This window comes from Scophthalmus maximus, chromosome 17 (assembly GCF_022379125.1).
Source record: "Scophthalmus maximus strain ysfricsl-2021 chromosome 17, ASM2237912v1, whole genome shotgun sequence".
NCBI lineage: Eukaryota > Metazoa > Chordata > Actinopteri > Pleuronectiformes > Scophthalmidae > Scophthalmus > Scophthalmus maximus.
The window spans coordinates 7,016,177-7,036,492 of record NC_061531.1 but is presented as its reverse complement, the minus strand read 5'-3'; the positions used below and the strand labels follow the sequence as shown (position 1 = coordinate 7,036,492).

General features: G+C 45.1%; 2 protein-coding genes across 2 annotated transcripts in view; one reads left to right on the top strand and one right to left on the bottom strand.

Moving 5' to 3' along the window:
* ccdc97 (coiled-coil domain containing 97) overlaps positions 1-20,316 on the bottom strand; it is a 167,884-nt gene that overhangs the window by 116,877 nt on the left and 30,691 nt on the right. The window contains exons 2-3 of the mRNA XM_035614003.2: positions 7,136-7,249; positions 576-719 (exon numbers count right to left, since the gene is read on the bottom strand). The gene's annotated coding sequence lies outside the window, so the exon portion shown is untranslated. The remainder of the gene's footprint in view (positions 1-575; positions 720-7,135; positions 7,250-20,316) is intronic.
* LOC118288187 (protein shisa-8) overlaps positions 1-20,316 on the top strand; it is a 79,258-nt gene that overhangs the window by 42,376 nt on the left and 16,566 nt on the right. The window lies entirely within an intron of this gene.

Genomic DNA, 20,316 nt, shown 5'->3' with positions numbered 1-20,316 from the left:
AAAATTGATTGCATGGTGTAAAGGAGATACCATCCGCGCTAATATTGGTCCCAAATACACCTTGCTGTGACCGTGTAAGTCTCTTGGCCACCAGGACACAAAAAAGAAAAGAAAAAAACGCAACGTTCTCCTGGTAACTATCCAGTAACAGAAAATGGCAGACGTTGGAACAGCTGAATTAACAATAACAGCTCAACCCCGCAAGTGAAAAGGAACCCAATTGACAGAGGAACAAAAGCAGGTGAAGGAGGAGAGAGATAGAAAGAAGAGATAGAACGAGACGGGCGTTCAATCCGTGGAGAGAGCTCCGGGACTGGAGAGGCTTCAAAAACGACCTGCAGTTTGTGGATCAGTATAAAGTAACACAACCAGCCGACCACTACAGGACGTTTATCTCGAGGTTATTTGTTCAAATTGTGATTGTTATGATCGTAAGATGCTAAGAAAATCTGACATGGATAACAATGAAAACATAACCAAACATAACTCCATAACTACCATTTAAAACCCATTTAATAATGACACCTTAGGCTGTGTCATGTGTATTCCATGTGTAGTTTTTATGTAGTTCTCACCAGTAAGCTTCAAACGACCCGATGCCTCTCTGTTATGGAAGGAGAAGGATCGAGGGGAGGTGTCTGTGAGCTCGGCTGACTCCACTGTAGGCCGCTGGTAGGGAAGGATTTGCATTTGTGGGGCATAATTTGCATGTTGCCGGCCTGCGAGAGGGAGAAATAAAAAACATCAGAGTGAGGGGGGGGGGGGCTGAGATCGATGGAAATGGAAGAGGTGGAGCAGGAGGAAAAGAGAGAGAGGGAGAGAGTGAAGGGATGTGCGTTTGATGCAGAGCGGGAGCAGAGGAGGGAGACGGGATCGGTGTGACATTGAAATCAAAACAAGGAAATGAGTATCATGGGAGGCTGCAGGACGAGTGTTAAGTGAAAAGACGCACTATATAGGCAGGGGGTTTGGTGCGCGTCTGTCTGTCTGTCTGTGTGTGTGTGTGTGTGTGTGTGTGTGTGTGTGTGTGTGTGTGTGTGCGTGCACGCAGGAGTGTGACAGAGTGTTTGTTTACATCTGTGTGCCCTTGATTTCAGCGGATCGTCTCCAGAGTGCCACACAGGGCCAGTGCCAATTATATCTGCATTGACACCCCACCAGAGACAGAGAGGGAGAGAGAGGGAGGGGGAGAGGGGGAGAGAGGGAGAGAGAGAGAGAGAGAGAAACAGAGCAAACATGCATTAAGAATGTGTTAGTATACTGTACATGTGTGTATGAGTGTTTGTTCATACAAGCACGAAAACAGGCAGTCAACCATAAACGTACTGTACAGTCTGTACATCAGGTGGCCAACTTGTCAAATAATGCAGCTGTAGTTTTTTAACCTTAACGTCTGAATGACTGACAGGAGTATTGCCGCGCGTCTCTTCGTTTTTTTGTTTTTTTACCTATATCGCTCACGGGGACCAGAATTGACCTCGCGCGACCTTCTGATGGCCGCCGTGGCCTCTGACTGACCCCCAACCGCCCCGGCCTCGTCCGACCAGATTTAGTATCGCGGAGTAACACATTTCATGGGATCACATGCGGGGATGTGTTGAGCCAGACTTGGCAGCTGGCAATACATCAGCCCAGATGCCAGTGTGTGATGCGATGCCAGCGCCCGTTCGCCTTAAATGTAACTGTAAACAAGTAGCAGCCACCCAGAACGTGGGGTTGACGCCAGTGCAGAAGAGCAAATACAGTCGTTTCTTTTATAAATCCATGCTCAGAAAAGCTGAGATGACTCTGACTGAGGGAGGGAACTGTTTATCGTACCAGCTCATATGGTTTTCTTATGGGCAGTAAGTCACACTGCACTTCTGTTTTGCTGTTAGACTCCACGCCAACCCCGTTCACTCACCCCGACACGATGAGCTGGTTTAGTAATCTCCTTCTCCCAATCTCTGTTTCCTCTTTCTCCCATTTCAACCCTTTTCATTTCATGTCATTTTGAATATTTTGGACCCTTTTATATAAGTTTGACTTGAGTTTCTTCCTCTGGGTCCTAGTTCCTTTCTCCAAAACCTTCACACGAGCCTTGAAATAATAAATTACTGTCCGACAGAGGAGAACTATGAGTATACATTTCCCTCCTCTGCGTCAATTTCAAACTCTTTCTCTCCCCCCTCGGGCCAAACTATCTCTCTAACCCCCTCCTCCACTCCAACTATTGACATCCAAAACACCCACGGAAAGTTCCTTGGTCCCAGATTCGTCGGAGTTGCGGTTATCTGCATTTCTCTTGATGGTTTGTCACGTCACAGAAAAGTCTCTCTCTCTTTGGAAGTGGTTTGTGATACCCGTCTTGAATTTTGAGTTTCAAAAAGGGATTTGAAACCTTCTCCGAAGGTGGAAACAACACTAGAAGCCAGATAGACAGCTGTACCAGTCTCAAGAGACATACAGATTGTTGTTGGTAAATCTGGTGCAAATGTGGCTGATAATTCTGCGGCGCTTCGCAGTCTCTTCTCCGGTCTCAGCCTTCCCTTCTCCGGTTCCCTCTCCTTAGCCGCCAATCTCCTCTTATCTTCTGCCCTCTTTCTGCTCACAGCCCCGCTTCCCTCGAGGTCCCTCTCTGTCACTCTCTCCACTTTTTTTCTTTCTTTCTGCCCTTCTCCGCCCTCTTACTCCCTTTCATTCTGTAAATCATAGCCCGAGTGTCCGCAGACGGGGCCGCCTGATCCCACATTTTCCCACTGAACTCTAAAGCCGCCGCAGAAGATGATCACAGAGCTACACCAAATAGACCTGATGTTCCTTTTGGTGGTTCCAGGAGTTCAAGAGTCGAGTTGCAATGAGTCGAAAGCAAACTGTCGGAGCCGCGGGGACAAGACGGGCGGGCGCAGTGATGAAGAATACGGCGAGAAAAACAAAGATGAAAACTGTGAGCAGTCAGTAGAACTAATAAAGTAATGCTTTACCTAATTTCATATAAAAATAAATAAAACTATTATGATTAAAATGAAGAGAGGACACGGCATTGCAACAGAATAAAATACAAACCTATAAATACAGATTTTTAAACAAACATTCAGGACATTAAGTCACTCCAGCGACTGAAGGCACACGGATGGACCCGCTCTATTCATCTCAGTTCTGTGAAGATGTGTCACGACTGACGAAAGTCAACCGGCTCTCACAGAAGGGAAATATCCGGAATAGGCTTATTAGTAAACCAGGGCAGCGGCAGATTACAGTTTTAGCGAGCCGCCAAAAACAATGACTACGAACAAGACACAGGCAGACACAGTCGGAACGGCTTTTAAAGTGGGCACATACGATAGGCGTTCTGACAGAAATATTGACTCAAGGACAAACAGAGAAGCCGGTCTTTAGAAACACAGGAGTAAATACTGTAAGTTGAAATGCCTATTATGTACAAAACAGCACCAATTTATGTCTGGGATTTTATTTTCTGATTCACTCAATTATTATTACAGATTAATTCATTTGTGTTTTTTTGCGGCCAACTGCTTTTTCTTCTGATATTCTTCTCCGGTCAGTTCACAAGACATCATGGAGCTGCCTTTAATGCACAGGGCTGCTTTGAGCGAAACGCTGAAGTCAGCCGACACGGCCACAATGAAAATTAGCACCAAGCACAAAGTGGCGCGGCGGACACTTAGTCTCGGACAACATGAACGTTACATGACCCCGTGATGGCGCTCATGTGGAAAATGAACAGGGTCTCTTGTAATTTTTTTTCTTACAACAGACCCTGGAAGGTGCAGCAGAAGACGTTTGTGGTGACAAACATACGCAGCATGCGTGAGGGATTGCAGTGTGTCTTCAGGCATATGTGTCGAAATGTGTGTTTGTGTGTGTGGGTTCATTGATCCAGTGCGGTGCGGGGGATGTTTTCTGTAAGTCGTTTGAAGGACACCAGACCTGCCTCTGTAGCCCCACGCATCAAGCAATCATGACAGCCCCCTCCCCTGCACGCACGCCCACACACACACACGCACGCACGCACACACGCACGCACGCACGCACGCACAGCCATTATTGATGGACAACTTAGAAATTGCAGCCCAATAGAGACAAATGACGGTGCACATTGGCAAGACATTGTTATGGTGTACACTTTGTGTGTGTGTTCGTTGAGACGCTATATTGGAGACGTCAAGAGAGGCTGTGGGAGGTTTGTTGTGTGTCACCTCGTCCGCCTCTGGCCAGCCCCAGGTTCGACCGATATGGATTGACACATTTTTAAGCATTTGACCTTAAAAACACAGTGCAGGGAAGGTGTGTGTGTGTGTGTGTGTGGGTGTGTGTGGGTGTGCGTGAGCAAAGACTGTCAATGTTTTTTTTATTATTCTGGGCACCACTGTGTGAGCAAGCAGGGGGTGGTATTAATGTGGATTTCCATGGATGTGGAAAGTGTGTGAATGTACGTGTGTGTGTGTGATTGTGTGTGTGTGTGTGTGTGTGTGTGATTGTGTGTGCGCGCGTGTGTGCGTGTGTGTTGGATACTGATATGAGCCGCTGCTGAGCCCCTGTGCGAGGTGCAGTGCTTCGCTGTACATTAAATGTCCAGGATTAGCCTCGACTGCTGCAAGCTCGCTGATGTTGTCACTGTTATGGAGCGACTGGGAGGGAACAGGCTCCATTTTGGCTCTGTTATTCAGTCGTAATGAGGCATAACCCCTCTCACAGAGGACTAAGCGGTTTCCAGGTTAAAGCGCCAGGCCAATAGCACTTGTGCCGACTACAAGGGCGGGAGATGCAGAGGATGAGGGCGGGAGACAGAGAGCAAAAGTATGCCAGGGGAAAAATACATTTACAGTAAGCATGGTCATTGTAGTAAGTATTACAATTCTAAGTTCATGAGGTGTCTGAGAAAGGCCGAGCTAAAATCCTACGGGACTTCCAGAGTGAGAAAACCGGTTGATGGCTAACCAACCGGACATTGTGGACATTCTGGTGTTCAGAAGCAGGCATTAGTGACAGACGAATCCCTCGCGACAGCAACATCAAGAAGATGGAAACCCTGGAACCTCGAAACCTTACCAAGGGCTGAATGAGGAGCTAGAGAAGTTGTGGAGAGTGAAGGCAGCGGAAACAACAAGTTCAAGATTAACCTTAAGTAATCCCTGTTGAGTTTTCTTGGAATCAGTTAGATTTACATTGATTTGCACGCGCCAAAATTCAGACCGAGACTCCTTGCAGCCAAACAGACGTGTCCTTCTTCCGAAGTGTATTTTTAATCCAGAGCTGTTAACGTCCATGTTAACTGGCTTGCAGACTTTATTCTTCCCTATCTTTGTTTGCACATTTCCACCACTTGTGGTGCAGTACGAATCAGTACGTGTACGCCCTGTGAAACAGGGACCTGCTCTCAGGGAAACAGCACCGTAGTGCTGGTAGAGGTCAACAACTCAACAGGGAACCTTTAAAACGGCCATAAAAGAATGATGTGCTGTTTAAATATTGTGCATGTGCTGTGCAAAACTGCAAAGGATGGTACACATACTGTCGTTGAGAAGAGCCAGTTTGTCACAGTACCACCTTTATTAATTTGGGTAAATAACCAAACTGTGAAATAAAAGTTCTGATGACAATGGGTCAAAACAACTCCTGGTGGTGGGTAGTTTTCTGCCCATGCGTACCGGGTCAACTCATTTTGTGTTAACTCTCTAATGACTCAAGTTGGGTTACCATTGAGCAGGTGATTGTTTGTGTGTGTAATCTAAATTATAAAAAAGCACATTGAAGAAACTATCAAGCACAAAACCACCTCAGCGCGACAGCAATGTCTCCTGGTGATTACCCATCCCGTCGCTCCACTTATTTATTTATCTTTCGCTCCGCTCTACCCTTAGAATCTGTACACGTGTCCTGTCATGTTCCCTGTCAACCGGAGCAATTTTCTATAATCAAACCAGCAATCTCGTACAAGCGCAGTCTCACGGCTACAAGCTTGAAGATGGCATCAGATTACGGGAAGGACATTGTATCTCCACGAAGGAGCTTAAGAGACGAGACACTGGTTGTTTTTCGTTTCAATTTTCCTCCCTTTGGGCAAATAGACTGCGTCGCTCAGCGTAAGGCTTGGTCCCGCTGTCGCGGAGCGCTTTAGTCGGAAGATTGGCAAATGACCTGTTAGAGCGAGATCAAAGGTGCCAGGTTTTCACAGGACATGACTGACTCATTAGCACAGCTTCACAAGGGAAATCCAATATCAAGTAACCGAGGAGGATTTGCCTTTGATAACGATGTATCCTTGTGTCAGCGAAGGTTTCTCCTAAATAGCTTTAATAGACGGTAGTTATCACTAAAGGACAAGTGTCTGAGCTGCGTGAGTGTGTGTGTGTGTGTGTGTGTGTGTGTGTGTGTGTGTGTGCGTGCGTGCGTGCGTGCGTGCGTGCGTGTCCAAGCTAAGCCAAATGATAGTGTAACATATCTGATTAAAATCAGTCTTACAACGGAAAGCTGGAGGTCTTGGAAATCAGCATGGAAGTCTTTGGCACACACACACACACACACACACACACACATATAGAAGAACAAGGAACCGCAATGTGCCCTACACAACTCAAGAGTCACAAACACACAAACTCCTGCCTGCACACGGCACGAACAATGACAACTCATGAAAATGACACATACAGTACATTCTCCCTCTTTTTTCCTTTCTGGTCACGCGCGCGTGCGTACAACGTACGATGCCACATCACATCACGTCACTTCAGAGAGCGTGTTTAACCTAATCCCACTCAACCATGCGCGAGCCTCAGAGGGAGAGTCAGGTCTGTTATGACAGCCGATGTGGTGTGTGACGGCCATGGGGGTTTAGAGAGCACCGACCAGCAGTCTGCTTTTAATACACACACACGCACACGCACACACGCGCACACACACACACACACACACACACACACGGACACACACACACGGACACACACACACACACACACACACGGACACACACGGACACACACGGACACACACACACACACACACACACACAACAAAGACCTGTGCAGGCTGAGAGGAGAGGCAGACATGTGGACAGACAGGAGAGAGGCCAAACAGACGAGACTGCAAGGCAAACCGGGTGACTAACTGTGTGGCTCATTTCCATATCACTAACCTGTGTGCAGACGCACATGAGAACTGCAGCTCCTACGTCCGATCACATTAGTCCCATTAAAAAGCCTCACAGGGAGATGTGCTGTGTGCAGTCTCACTGCCCTCCGTCGTTCACCTGTGGGGAGATAACAGCGTTGAGACGGAGGCCTGCATGGGAGGAAGGAGTCGTATCTACCATTTTGAGAATCAGAACAATCATCTCTGTGAATATTAGAAAAAAACTGATTCTCAGCGTTAAGCGTGGCATCAAATAGAAATAAAAAATAACTTAAAATAATGTTCCTCAGCTAGTTACTTATTTCACTGCATTTTCCTTGGACACTTCAGTATCACAAAAACATTAAGTTTAATGTAAGGACTGTGGGAATGATTAATAAGCTGTATTACAGTAAAAGGTTGCTGCTGCAATGTGGCCAAAAGAGACTTCAAACGTCAAAAAAAAAACGAACTTTGCTGTTTCTGTATTTCTCTGCTTTTAAGAAGCAATATTGGATTTTGTTCAGTAGTGACATGGACACTAGAGTAGTTACATCAATCATGTGTGTGTGTGTGTGTGTGTGTGTGTGTGTGTAAGACAAGGTGAGATTGTCATGTAACAAAGTGAAACCGTATACCACTGCCAGTACACTGCTGCGTAAGTGACAGATAACATATATGTAAAGGCAGCGGAAGGAGAGAAGTGATCCCACTCTCCCATTCTCTTTCTCACTGTCACACACACACACACACACCCACAGTCATATTTTTGTCTTAATTGAATCATTAATCCACAAACATTAACACAATCCCCCCTGTTGGATGTCATTCAACCCAGTGGGCAGGGGGCGAAGCCGTCCTCATTCCAACCCTCTCGCCATATGTTGCACCACACTGCTGCGATCCCAGCCTGCCAATTACTAGATTCACAACGCAAGGACAAATCAATGCATCATCTATACGTCACATTGAACTGATCTGGGTCCGGACGCTGTCGGGATAATGAGCGGCTGGAAGCGACCTTGTGTTCACACCTGACACACTGACGCGCTGCGATGCTGCCAATTTGTCCATGTTGTGATTAATTCTAATTTTTTCAGAAAAACACTCTTGAATCCAGACACCTCTGAGGGAAAGAGGCAATCAAAATTAACTTGATTAATGGCGGCGGTGATGTCATTGCTTTGTATGTTTGCCTTATTGCTGCTCAGGGAGCTCAGGGCACATCTGCTCTGAAACACTGTGCAACGCTGTTGTTCTGTATCGCGCTCTCGAGAAGACAGAACATGAATCACACTGACATTGAATGAGAAACACCATATCTATCAAATATACATACTCATATTATATGTATGGAGCTTGGTCATTTTGTAGGGCTCTGGCAGTGCTCCTCCCGTTCCTCCTCAAACAAAGGAGCAGATGCCGTTCCTGCTGCCCTTCTGTCCTTATAACTTGTATATATTAGGTGGAAATAGATGCGTTTTCACATTTTCATGAAGTTCATTCAAGTTTTTTTTTTATATCAGCGTGGAACGTGCATAACATATGTGACCGTCTTTAGCACGTGATATCTGGACTCAGACGTGTCAGCCATGTCTTTAACGTTTGTAGCTGTACATTCTTGCAGTGGTGAAAGAAGTATTTAGTTGATTTAAAAGTGCCAGTGCATTCATGTAAAATACCTATAACGCCCTGCGAAAAAAAACTTGCCCAGTGGCTAATCACAAAGTAAATCTGAGCAGTTGTGAGATGAGGAATACGAGAATATTGTAAATACATATACACATATGGACTTTTCCCTATTATTTGATTTATTTTTTCTTCAAATATTGGATAATTTTACCCCTTTGGCCCCTAGTAGACAGTTGGTTATTCAAAGTTATTCTTTTGGGGAACTGCTAACAACTCATAAACCTTTGAAACATAACAAGGGGCAATATGCAGGCACTGCTAACATTACATTACCTCTCTGAGAAATGTAATGGAGCAAAAAATACAATATTTAGCCCCTGAAATGCATCAGAGTAAAAATACAAGGTAGCATAGTTAGGAAACACTCAAGTAAAATATTAGGCCCACAAACGTATATTTAAGTACAGTGCTTGAGTACATATACTTCTTTTATTTAATTGTACACGCCAGAGTAAAGTATAATTTCATTATTATATTATAATAGTTTTATTATGTGATGTGTCTTTGAATTATATAAAAGTCAATCATGCGCCTCCTCCAGTCTGCTGTGCTCAGTTGTATCAACTCACATTCAAGTGTGTAACTACGACTACTGTATGGTTTGAAAATAGTCACTTACTACAATGGCCAATGTTATTTGTGCTGGCTCCAAGTAGGTTGTAGTAGTTGGCGGGGGGGGGGGGCGGGGGAAACAACCTGTAAACACACACATGGACAATTGATTTGAACTCAGTCGCACAACAGAAAACAGCACTGTTGCTGCTGGAACACTGGGACAGAGGATTTGTTAATTTTTAATAATAAGACCATATCCAATGTGCACTGAGGCGTCCCTGCTTGTGCGTGTGTGCGTGGCAAGAAAAGAGCGGGCAGGTGGAAGAGAGAGACAATAAATAAATCACAGACAGACAGATGACAAGATAGCGAGAGACAGCACGACGTGCACAGGGTGGAAAAGGTTGCAGGAAGTGACAGAGAGATAACAGCGGTGGAGGGAAAAAGAAAAGAGATGTTGAAGAATAGTGGGGGAATGAGATAATCAGACGGACGGAGAGGGGAGGGAGACAAGAGGAGAAGACTGTTCCCTGGCGACACGGTGATATCGATCTTAGCTTGTTGCAGAGAGAGAGAGTTTCTCTGAGATCAGGGTGAGCGCTGACAGAGCCATCACAATGCATTATGGGGGATCAAAGAGGGGCCAGCGTTGGCCACTGTGCAAGCGCTGACGCTTTTTTGGTGGGGGGGGGGGAACAGGAGGAGGAAACACACACTGCTAAACAGGATTTTCAATCACAACCTGTCATTCGCTGTGGCATCTCAATCGTTCACCACGGCACAGGAGGGACGGAGGGGGGAGGAGGACTGGAGGTGGCGAGGGCGAACATGTGAGAGTGGAAAGAAAATCGGAGCGCGAGAGCTGAAGTAAAGGAGCTAAGATTCCAAAAATGAAGAGATATTGGAGAGAAAGTGCAATGTGGCAGCACGCTGTGTGCGCGCGTGTGTGAAAGATGGATGTGTGTGTGTGTGTGTGTGTGTGTGTGTGTGCGTGCGACAGATGGAAGCAATAGGGTGACGATGAGGTGAGAAACACGGTGGGAGTAAGGGAGTGAAACTTGGAAGAGGGAGTGAGAAGGACGAGAGGCGGAGAAGAGTGCAGTAGCTTCAAATAAAGAATAGTCTGTTCGTGTTTACGCCTGAAAGTGAAACGTCTCCATCGCGGCCCTCGTCTCCTCTCACTCCTCCTCCCGCTCTCATCTCTCGCGCCTGGCTTTCGCTCTTTATTTTCTCTCCTGTCTCCGTCTATCCCTCCACAAAGTGTGTGAAATGTCACTGGACAGCTTACATGTGCTGGCTGCAGAGTGAGAGAAATGTCAAGCAGCATAAAACTGCTGATGCATTTCATTACATGCATGGGACGTGTATGGAAAACACTGTTGTATGGTTTTTGAGGCTGAAATAAAAGCAACTGAGGAGAGAGGTTATTAAATTAACATGATATTAATGTTGGTTTTGGACTAAGGACGAGCATTAAGGTTCGCCAGGCAGCAGAGACAGTGAGTAAAAATATTAACTCGTTTTTTTAATCTGCTAAAAGTCCTAACATGTACCTCACAAATGGTGAATGGGTGGATGCATAGTGTGTGTGTGTGTGTGTGTGTGTGTGTGTGTACGTAGCGCAGACACGTGGCTCAGTGCAAGGGTGTTTTATAGCACACCCTGCGGTGGTACACTTCACCCAGCCTGTCTCCACCAATAACAGTCTGAATAACATGTTACAAATGTCAAAGTCCTGACCTTGGCATATGAAGTCACTACTCCTCCTTATTGACTCGCCGCGCTGTTGTGGGGGGATGTGGCGAGCAAAAGTGGAATTTTATATATTTGATGTTTAGAGGAAATTTCAGAGCCAGTGAAAGTTTGGCCACAGTGGAAGTCACTTAACCTCCACTCGTTCCCACCCAGGAGCTGCCCCCTGCTTGTGCTGGGCGACTCCCAGGAGTGACTGCTCAAAAAACCTTATGAATGAAAATGAGCGGAAAGATGGAAAAGACGGTCACAAGCGTCCCCCGGCAAACAAAGGTCACAGAAAGGTCGGGAACAGGTCACCGAGCTCAGTTTGTGCGGTTGGATTGTGTCGACATGTTTTGCCAAGTTGACGCGGCACACGTGCGTTTACGGGTAACAACTTAGATGTCAGTTTCAAAAGCAGCCCTGCCTACGGAGGTTTTTCTGATGTCGTGTAAACACCGGCTCATTGGAGTGGCTTTCAGGGGAACACTGCTGCCCTAAGAAGTCAAAGGTTCGGCTGTGAAGAAGGTGTCCTGTCATCCGCTTGAAGGGAAAACATAATCCAAATCACCAACAGAGAAGGGCCACCAATCCCAAATATGCAAGGATGTATGGTTACGAAGAGATAAATGGCGACATCGGGCAGCCATCGGTGACTCATAGTTGCTGGCAAAGTGTGGGTTAAAAAAAAGGAAACTGCTCAGCTTTTTCTTAGAGCAATTTGAACCTGAGAAAATTAATTATGTCGAAGGTTAATTGTTTCGAACAAAGAGCAAAGTCCCGCTACAGAACTCTGAACAAGAGGACAAAAGACTCGTTGACATGTGATTGCAGGGGAGGACCAGGTGTAATTAACAATTATGACAACGGGTGTGTTAGGCCTCTGCGATAAATGGTTTCCGCAGCGGACATTCGGACTGAACGCGGCAGGAAAAGAACGGGTATAACAAGAATAAACAGTGGCTCTGTGCGGTTCAGTCGCTCTATTAAAGAGGGAATCTTCAACCTTTTGGCTTAAACTTGGATTGCACAGGCAAAAGACAGATGACACCATACACATTTAAACATGAGCCTTGTTTTCACCATTCTATTCTCTTGGCCACCGGGAAGAAAAATGGCGACTCGATTTGCAGCTCAAAGGAACTGTCACCCATTGTGTGACCAACAGAAGGTAGATCCTCCGGTATCTATCCCCCGTGATGGAAACGGCAGACGGTGGAACAGCCGAATTTATAAAAACAATTCAACCTCACAAGAGAAATGGAATCCATTTGACGGAGGAACAAAAGCAGATGAAGAAAAGGAGCGATAAGTCCTGCAGGGTCTTGCCACTGCACCGTCTTTACGACAGTGACCAAACAACAATACCACCTGGAACCACTAGGGGCACCAAAGCTGTCTTTTGCCTCTTAAAGCCAGTGCCAGCTTCTCCATCCACCTATTTTCATTCACATTTTCTACCTGTGCTCAAAACTGATATAATATAAATAAATAAACATAACAGGGGGGGGGGGGACAAGTGCAAAAGAAACAGACAGAATTCATAACGATTTAGAAAATGTCTGCTCTTCATTTGTCACTCGCTCTTCCGCTCCTCTGAAGAGACGTGAAATGGCAGACGGAAACGTCCGACCTGTGACAAAACAAGACAAAAGACAAAACAAAAGCCATATCCCCATCACGTTTCTCTACATTGTTTTTTCCGCCGTTTGAGGTTTGACTGGTGCTCTTTTAATTACCTCACCTCATTACTCCCTATTCTTCCTTAATGGTTTCATTTACCTGGGAGGATAATTAGCAGCACGAACTGTGTGACTCCATGTGTCCCGACTCAGTAGTGGATGCAAACATATAATTTTTTTGGACGACACTCCAAAATTACATTAATATCAAGTCTGCATGTTTGGGGCAAAATGTGAAATGATGGTCCGACTGTCGTAGATTATGGAGCCGGACCCAAATTTCAGGTTGAGGGAATAGGGTTGTTTGATAAAAAGTAACAAAAAACAGCCTTAAGGAAAATCCTAACTCAGGTAATAACAGGACAAACTGATGAAGACAAGGACACGCAGAGACGATATAGTGGATATAGTGGATATAGTGGACAATCACAGGGGCAGGAGACACAGGAAAATGTAAAGACACCAAACACAAGAGAGGAGAACAGGAAGTGCAGAGACGCGAGCGAATGGCCGTCAGAATAAAACGGTAAATAACAAACTTAAGATACAAAGAGGCGATAAAAAAGCTAACTCAACTCAAACCGAGACACAAGGAAGGCAAATCGAGCCATAGATGAGCAGAATGTCCACCAACAAAACCCAAACAGTCGCTCAAAGTGTTCTCCTAAGTTCATAAAGAGTTCAGGACACCGACACGCATGTACAGATGTTTGTGTGCAGCTGGACCAAGTGGAATCATAAATAAGTGTTTTTTTCCAAAGCTTTTTGAGTTTAACCAGGTGTTTTTTCAGAATGGAGAAGTCATTCATAAAGAAGGAAGAGCAAAACCATCTCGGGCAGTCTGGCTTATTTTTAGTATGGTGGCCTACATTTCACACTACCTAAAGGATGACAGCGCATGGAGGAAGTGGACGTGTAATTATTCAGAGGTGGCTAGACCCTAATGTCCTCTCCTCCTCTCTCTCGTTTCTCCGTCTCTCCCTGCGTCTTATCTCCCCTTTCTCTCCTTCTCCACCTCTCTCTCTCTCTAAGGGGATCAGACAGAGGATCGAGCTGTGACAGAATCCACAAATCACTGGCTTGGGGGAGCAAAAAAGTGGGGTAGAGACAGATGAGGTGGGGGCAACGCAGATAGTGTTTTTAAAGGTTGGAAAGGGGAATATAATTGGAAGTATTTTGGGGGGCTGTTAGAAAATAAGTAATGCACGGCGCGGTGTCTAGAATGCAACATTAAAAAAGGGGACAGATTGCTTCTCTGCGACACTCAACAGCAGCTGGATGCAGCGATGTCGATTTCTTCTCTTTTTGTCACACTCGTGTCATCCGTTTCTCCCCCCCAAGCCATCTGCTCCCTCCCTCTCTCCCCCTTTCCTTTTATCTTCCCGTCTCCCTCATGCCATCACACCTCTATTCCAGCATAAATCACAGTCTTACTCTCGCTTTGCTCCGGCCTTATCTTAGCTACTCTCTCCATCATTGTACTCCCACCTCTTCCTCCACCCTTCCCTCCCTTTTGTTCCACCCTCTCCGCAGGGTATACAGCAGCCAATTAGCAGTCTGTGCAGAGCATGCTAACAGCCCTCACCTCATCCACCTCACCCACCCCCAGCTCTACAGTCCCAACTCCCTCCCAGGTGGCCTTTGCGGCACTGACCCACTCCACCATGTTAATCGTGGTATCGGACAGAAGGGCCAAGATGGAGGCACAAACAGGGAGGCTGGGAGGTGATGGCGGTGGTGGTAATGGGGGGGTTGTTTGGATGGAGGGTTATTTGAAGGTCAAACATAGGAGTGCACACACACCAACACTCGCACGCACAGAGTTTGTCGGAGAGTGCGTCTGTGGAGCATCAATCACTGTTAGACATGGTGGGTGGACACACCAGCAAGAGATTCACGCTTTAGGGAACACAGAGAGGAGCTGGCTCCTGATACGACAAGACAAAGGGACCGAGAGAAGGAGTGGCTGTGTGTGTGTGTGTGTGTGTGTGTGCGTGTGCGAGTGAAATGCACATACTGATTATGCACGAGTTGTGCGTGTTTGTTGTGCAGTCCTCTCAGAAGGTCCACGTGACCGAGGTGTTTGTGTCGTGTTGCTTCTGAAGAATGTGGCAGAGTTAAACCCACAGCACGATGTAGCCGTCTAGTTCGAGCGCAAAGTGTGTCTCACGCACAGTGAGTTGTGCTCTTTCTTCTGCTGTGTCAAATCTGTTTTAATATGCATCATGTTGGAATAGAAAGAAATACGTCTTTGCGCTTAGTTCATATATTTCTTCTTCTAGTATTTTCTTACTTGTGACTGAGCTTCTCCACCACATCAGTACATAATTAATGGGAAGATTGATAGACACCATGCACACCAAATATTGGGTCTGTATAATTCTAATCATCACAACTAATCCATGGTTTTTCGCATTAAAAAAAGTAAGTAGAGTAAAGTTGAGAAAAATAAGAAATCAAAACAAAACCTGGGAGTGCTTATGTGCATCGTGAATGTCCGAAGTTACCCAAGCAACAAGCAGATACATATTGAGAGAGCAACTTCTGTTATTCTTTATGCTAAGATAAAGATAACTGGCTTCTAGCGATGTATTCAATAGAGAAAATTGTGAGTTTTATCGATCGTCTCTCCTCCAACACTCAAGCAAGGAAGCATTGCCAATTAAAACTTCTTTCACCGCCAATCTGTTGGGACCAAGACAAATATCTCAACCAGTGAAGCAGACTAAAATATGTGCTTGACTCTGATGAAGGGAACGATTGGAAATATCATGATTATTGTCCGGACAATTCAGTCTGCTGTTGTGAGTGAGTCCACTTAACCACTTGGATAATAGGGTAATCATTTGGATTATAGCGACAGTTCAAATGTATAGAGATTAGAAAAAACAGTTTCTGTGTAGCTTGTGTGGGTACCAACCCTCAGTTCAGTCCTCGGTGCATGTCACCATCTACTGATGCAAAGTGGCCACAAAAAAAACGTTGTTTTCACTCACTGCCACTCAAACCATAGGACATTACAAACATTACATCAATCCTTTGGTCAACTTGGACAAAGGTGTCAAGTCAAGTATTTGTCTGTGTGATATACACGCATCAATGTCCCTGCACTTCAAATGGTGAACATGCAGAACAGAAGCAGGTTAAAGACTGAGTAGGTGCGTCTCTGCTTGTTGCATCTGTGGAGGCCATGGAAACAGTGGAAAACAACACCCCACACATGCACGTCTTTTGTTACCAACGCAAAGTATAACGCAGATGGACAATGAGCTTATTTCCCCCGCCCCACTGTAGATTTGCAGTTAATATTCTTGATCAGTCTCCCCTTGCCGAGTGTTGTAATGGGAGCCACTGAGTGAAGGACAGCGCTGGCTGGCTGGCTGGCTGCGTTTTTATGCTGCGGTGTGAAGTCAGTGAGCTGAGCGATTCCAGCGCCGCCGCAGCCGCTGCCTGGAGAATATGGATGAGATCATTTCCCCACAGACACAAACAAAAGGCCTGCGACATAACAGTTTATTAATGTGTGTACATGCACCCTCAGAGAGGAGAGTGGTCAAACACACACACACACACACACACACACACACACACAGAGGGATTAACATGATGTATGTGCTCACAGCGAGTAGCCAGGCATCTCACCTCTACAGTCACATTACAGGCATGACACAATTAGTAAGGAGGCACCAGCACTGAGCTGAGAGGAGGAACACACACACACATACACACACACACACACGCACACGCACCGCGCATACACAGAGAAAATATATTCCCTTCCTTTCTGGTTTCCTTCACATTTTATTGGCAATTTTCCATTAAATGCAGAATTTCTTTTCACTTCACCAAGTCAGTCTAAATGTATATGTGTGCTGAGTGTGTGAGAAAAGTAGAGTTGTAGTGTGCAAATACGAGGAAAGTGTGTGCGCTTGTGTGTGTGTGTGTGTGTGTGTGTGTGTGTGTGTGTGTGTGTGTGTGCGCGTGTGTGTGTTGTGGGACTGTTGATGGTTGTCTAGTAAATAAGGAGTAATCTGCTAACAAGTAGGGGGTTAGTCAACTCTGAAAACCACAAAACACACCCACACACCCACACCGCGCACACCGCACACACACATCATTGAGTATTACTGTCATCGAGAGTTACACATCAAATTATATCACAAGAGATTACTTTCACTTCAGAAACCAAAACTATTAAAGTGACACTGAGCAATGGCAGCTCTAGTGTAATAATGGGCTTCAAACATGTACAACATTTATACACACACACTCTCTCTCTCTCTCTCTTCCTCAGACATACATGTGTATACAGTCTCTTATTTCCTCAGTATCACTCTCACACTTCCTCTGCACCCTTTCTTTCTCTCTCTCTCTCATCCCTTATTGCTTTATCCCTTTGGCTGTATCAAAGGTCTGTTCAGTAATATTTCATAGAGAAACTAATATGCATACCCCGTGCCCTGACTTCCTGTCTGGATGAATACATAAATAATTAAGTCCACGCTTGATGCCCTTTTTCACAAAACGTGTGATTGGAGAGAGTGTGTCCATATGTCAAATCATACGTGTGTGTGTGTGTTCTCCCTGACCTTGACTATTCCCGTCCTCTTTTTAACCCTCATTTACAAGCAATAGCTTTTTTTTTTACACACTCTCCCACACACCAAACATCCATATTTTAAGCTGTTTGTTTTCATCTTCACTCTAAAACCCGTCAGTATTCATCTTTCCAACATTTAAAATCACGATATGATATAACCGTGAGAAGAAACTTGTTTTAATTCACTCTTAATTATCTCTCAAATACTTTCCATCGTAGTAATATTGTCACTTATGACTATGACTGTCTAATATTGACCTTTATTATGCTAATCTGTTGGATATTTTTTGGGAGTTAAACTGGTCACGTCTTGTCACTGGTAACTTAAAAAACAAAGGGTTAAAAAATGTTACGACTCTGGTAAATGCAAAGAGTCGTAGCCCCCAGAGTGACAAAAACCTATAAGAAATTAGATGTAATGATTTATGTACAGTATCAAATCATTTACAACATTAGCCCCAGGCTCCAACTTAAATGGGTTTATAGATGAGGAGAAATAATCTTTAAATCTCCTTTATCGGGCCTGACATTGGCTGTGATTTACACTCCTGTAGGAAAAGATTGCAGAGCAAGAAGAAAACTAAAGAAAACAGAGAAGGATTAGAAGTGGTGGTGAAGAGTCGGACATAATTAAGTTGGAAAAAAAAACAGTAAAAAGGTTAAATTTGTATTAAAACCCAACGCCTGCAGCCTTCTTTTCAAGCTGTGCACACGACCTGCAGCGACTTGGTAAAGCAAACTGTATGAAGTCTGAAAGGCAGCCAGGAGGGAGAAGCCTTCTGCACTGCTCACTGAGGCCCGTTTAGCTGATTGTTCACACAGTGACAACTGGACTCCGATGATGGAAACCAATACGGTGTGTGAAGACAGAATATGAACAGACATAGGGAAAATTAAAAGTCAAAGTCAGAGAAGGTATTTCGATAAAAGTATGTCTTAAGTAGAGCCTTAAAAAAAGACATCACCGACTCAGCTGACCTGATCTCCTCGGGCAGATCGCTCCGGAGCCTCGGGGGCCCTGGCTGCAAAAGCCCTGCCCCCCTTTTGGTTTTCAGCCGGGCCACAGGAACGGACAAAAGACCTCTGGAGTACAAGCTGGTGCATATGGTACTAAAAGATACAGTGTAGCCTGGACAGAGCCCATGGAGAGCCTTCAAATGAACAGTCAAATCTTACAATCTATTCTAAAACAGACAAACCAAAGGAGCCAGTGTTCAGGGGCTAGAACAGGGGTGACATGATCATTATTGGATTATTGGGGAGTTTGTGTGGCATCAGTCCTGGCTCTTGCAGTGTGGCAGGAGTTCAGCGGTCGTGTAAAAAAACAATTGCACATTTTCTGAAAAGGGAATCCAGTATAGTTTGAGCACTGAAGGACCGTAACGGTTTGATACTCTTGAGGTGAGCCTGGGAGAAGAGTTTTAGAGCCACTGTGATGAAAGGACGTGTTGAACACGCAGATTAGCTCAATAATTCACTGGTTATCTATAAGTACGGGGGAAAGAGTGTACTGTACTGTAGCTGTATATGCACGCACTGTGGTGACACAAAAACATTGAAGAACCTGCACAAACGACAAATACAGGTACACAGACCTACAGACCGCTTATTATTATTAATTCATTAGTTTCGCAGGTACAGAGTGACTGTAATATCTCTACACTACACGGAGCTTCGCGGCGGTACAATATGAAATGGTGGAAAGGAGCCGAGGCTGTTGGGGGGGAAAAGGAGTTTTCTCACAATCGATTCAAAAGCTGCGTTTTCAGGGATTGCTCGGGGATTAGGAGGTTTGTGTGTGTGAGGAGGTGGCGAGCCAAGGTCATGGGTTTTATTCTACTGCCTTATATTATTCTATTTATTAATCTCCATCCTATTTATTTATTCCTCAAGTCATTCCACATAGCTCTTGCGAAAAGGCTCCGCCGATTTCGTTGATTTTATACAATGACAATAAAGACTCTGGATGTTTGGTCCAGAATATATCTCATTTGAAATGAAGAGTGAATTGTAGTGAAATGACCTCCGAGGACAGTAACGTGCTTTAAGCGACAACAAGAGACAAACCCATTGAGCCTTAACCTTCACAATGTACGAAACACAGACAGAGAACGTGTTACTTCATCACACTACCTTACGCACACACACACATACAAACACACACCCACACACGGTATCAGTGTCAAAACTGAAAAAAAGTAGGATTGGAGCATCATTTCTTTTCTATTTTTCATTAAATATTCATTCAGGTAAAAAAGCTGACTGTACTGCGTGAAACCCAAATTGAGTCCAGTTGCATAACGAGGTTTCTTTTAGCTCCCCAAATTTCTGCAGCTGTTAGGGGGAGCTGGAGATGATTATGCAACACACACACACACACACACACACACACACACACACACTCTTAGACACACACCGTGCACATGTAACTTTTGCCCGAACACAACAAGTTACACGATTGTTGTCGGACACAAACATGAGGAAAAAAACGATACACACACAGGAAACATCCGACCGCCTCTGTGGGTTAGCGAGTGACTTTGAGATGACGGTGCAGTACAATTACCTCTTTTGATTAATTGAATCCTAAGAAGTTAAGAAGTGCTGGCCAGGGGTTTGCTTTGTTGTTCCTTGAAGAAAAAATTAGACGGGGGGGGGGGGGGGGGGGGGGGGAATGAGTCATGGTGACTTTGAGGGTGGAGGGGGGCAGTGGAATAGAAAACGCCTGTCAGAGTTAAAGCAGCTCTTTGTAGATAATGAAAAATGAGACGTTCACTCACACTGTTTCGCAGTTATATAACGCACACGCGCGCGCACACACACAAAGACAAACGCACGCCCTCATTCACGAACAGCTGTGACAAGCACTTATCACTCAACCGTTTTGATCACATCTATGCCATGTTAACAGAAAACGCCTAATTAATATCCCCCTGTTTTCAC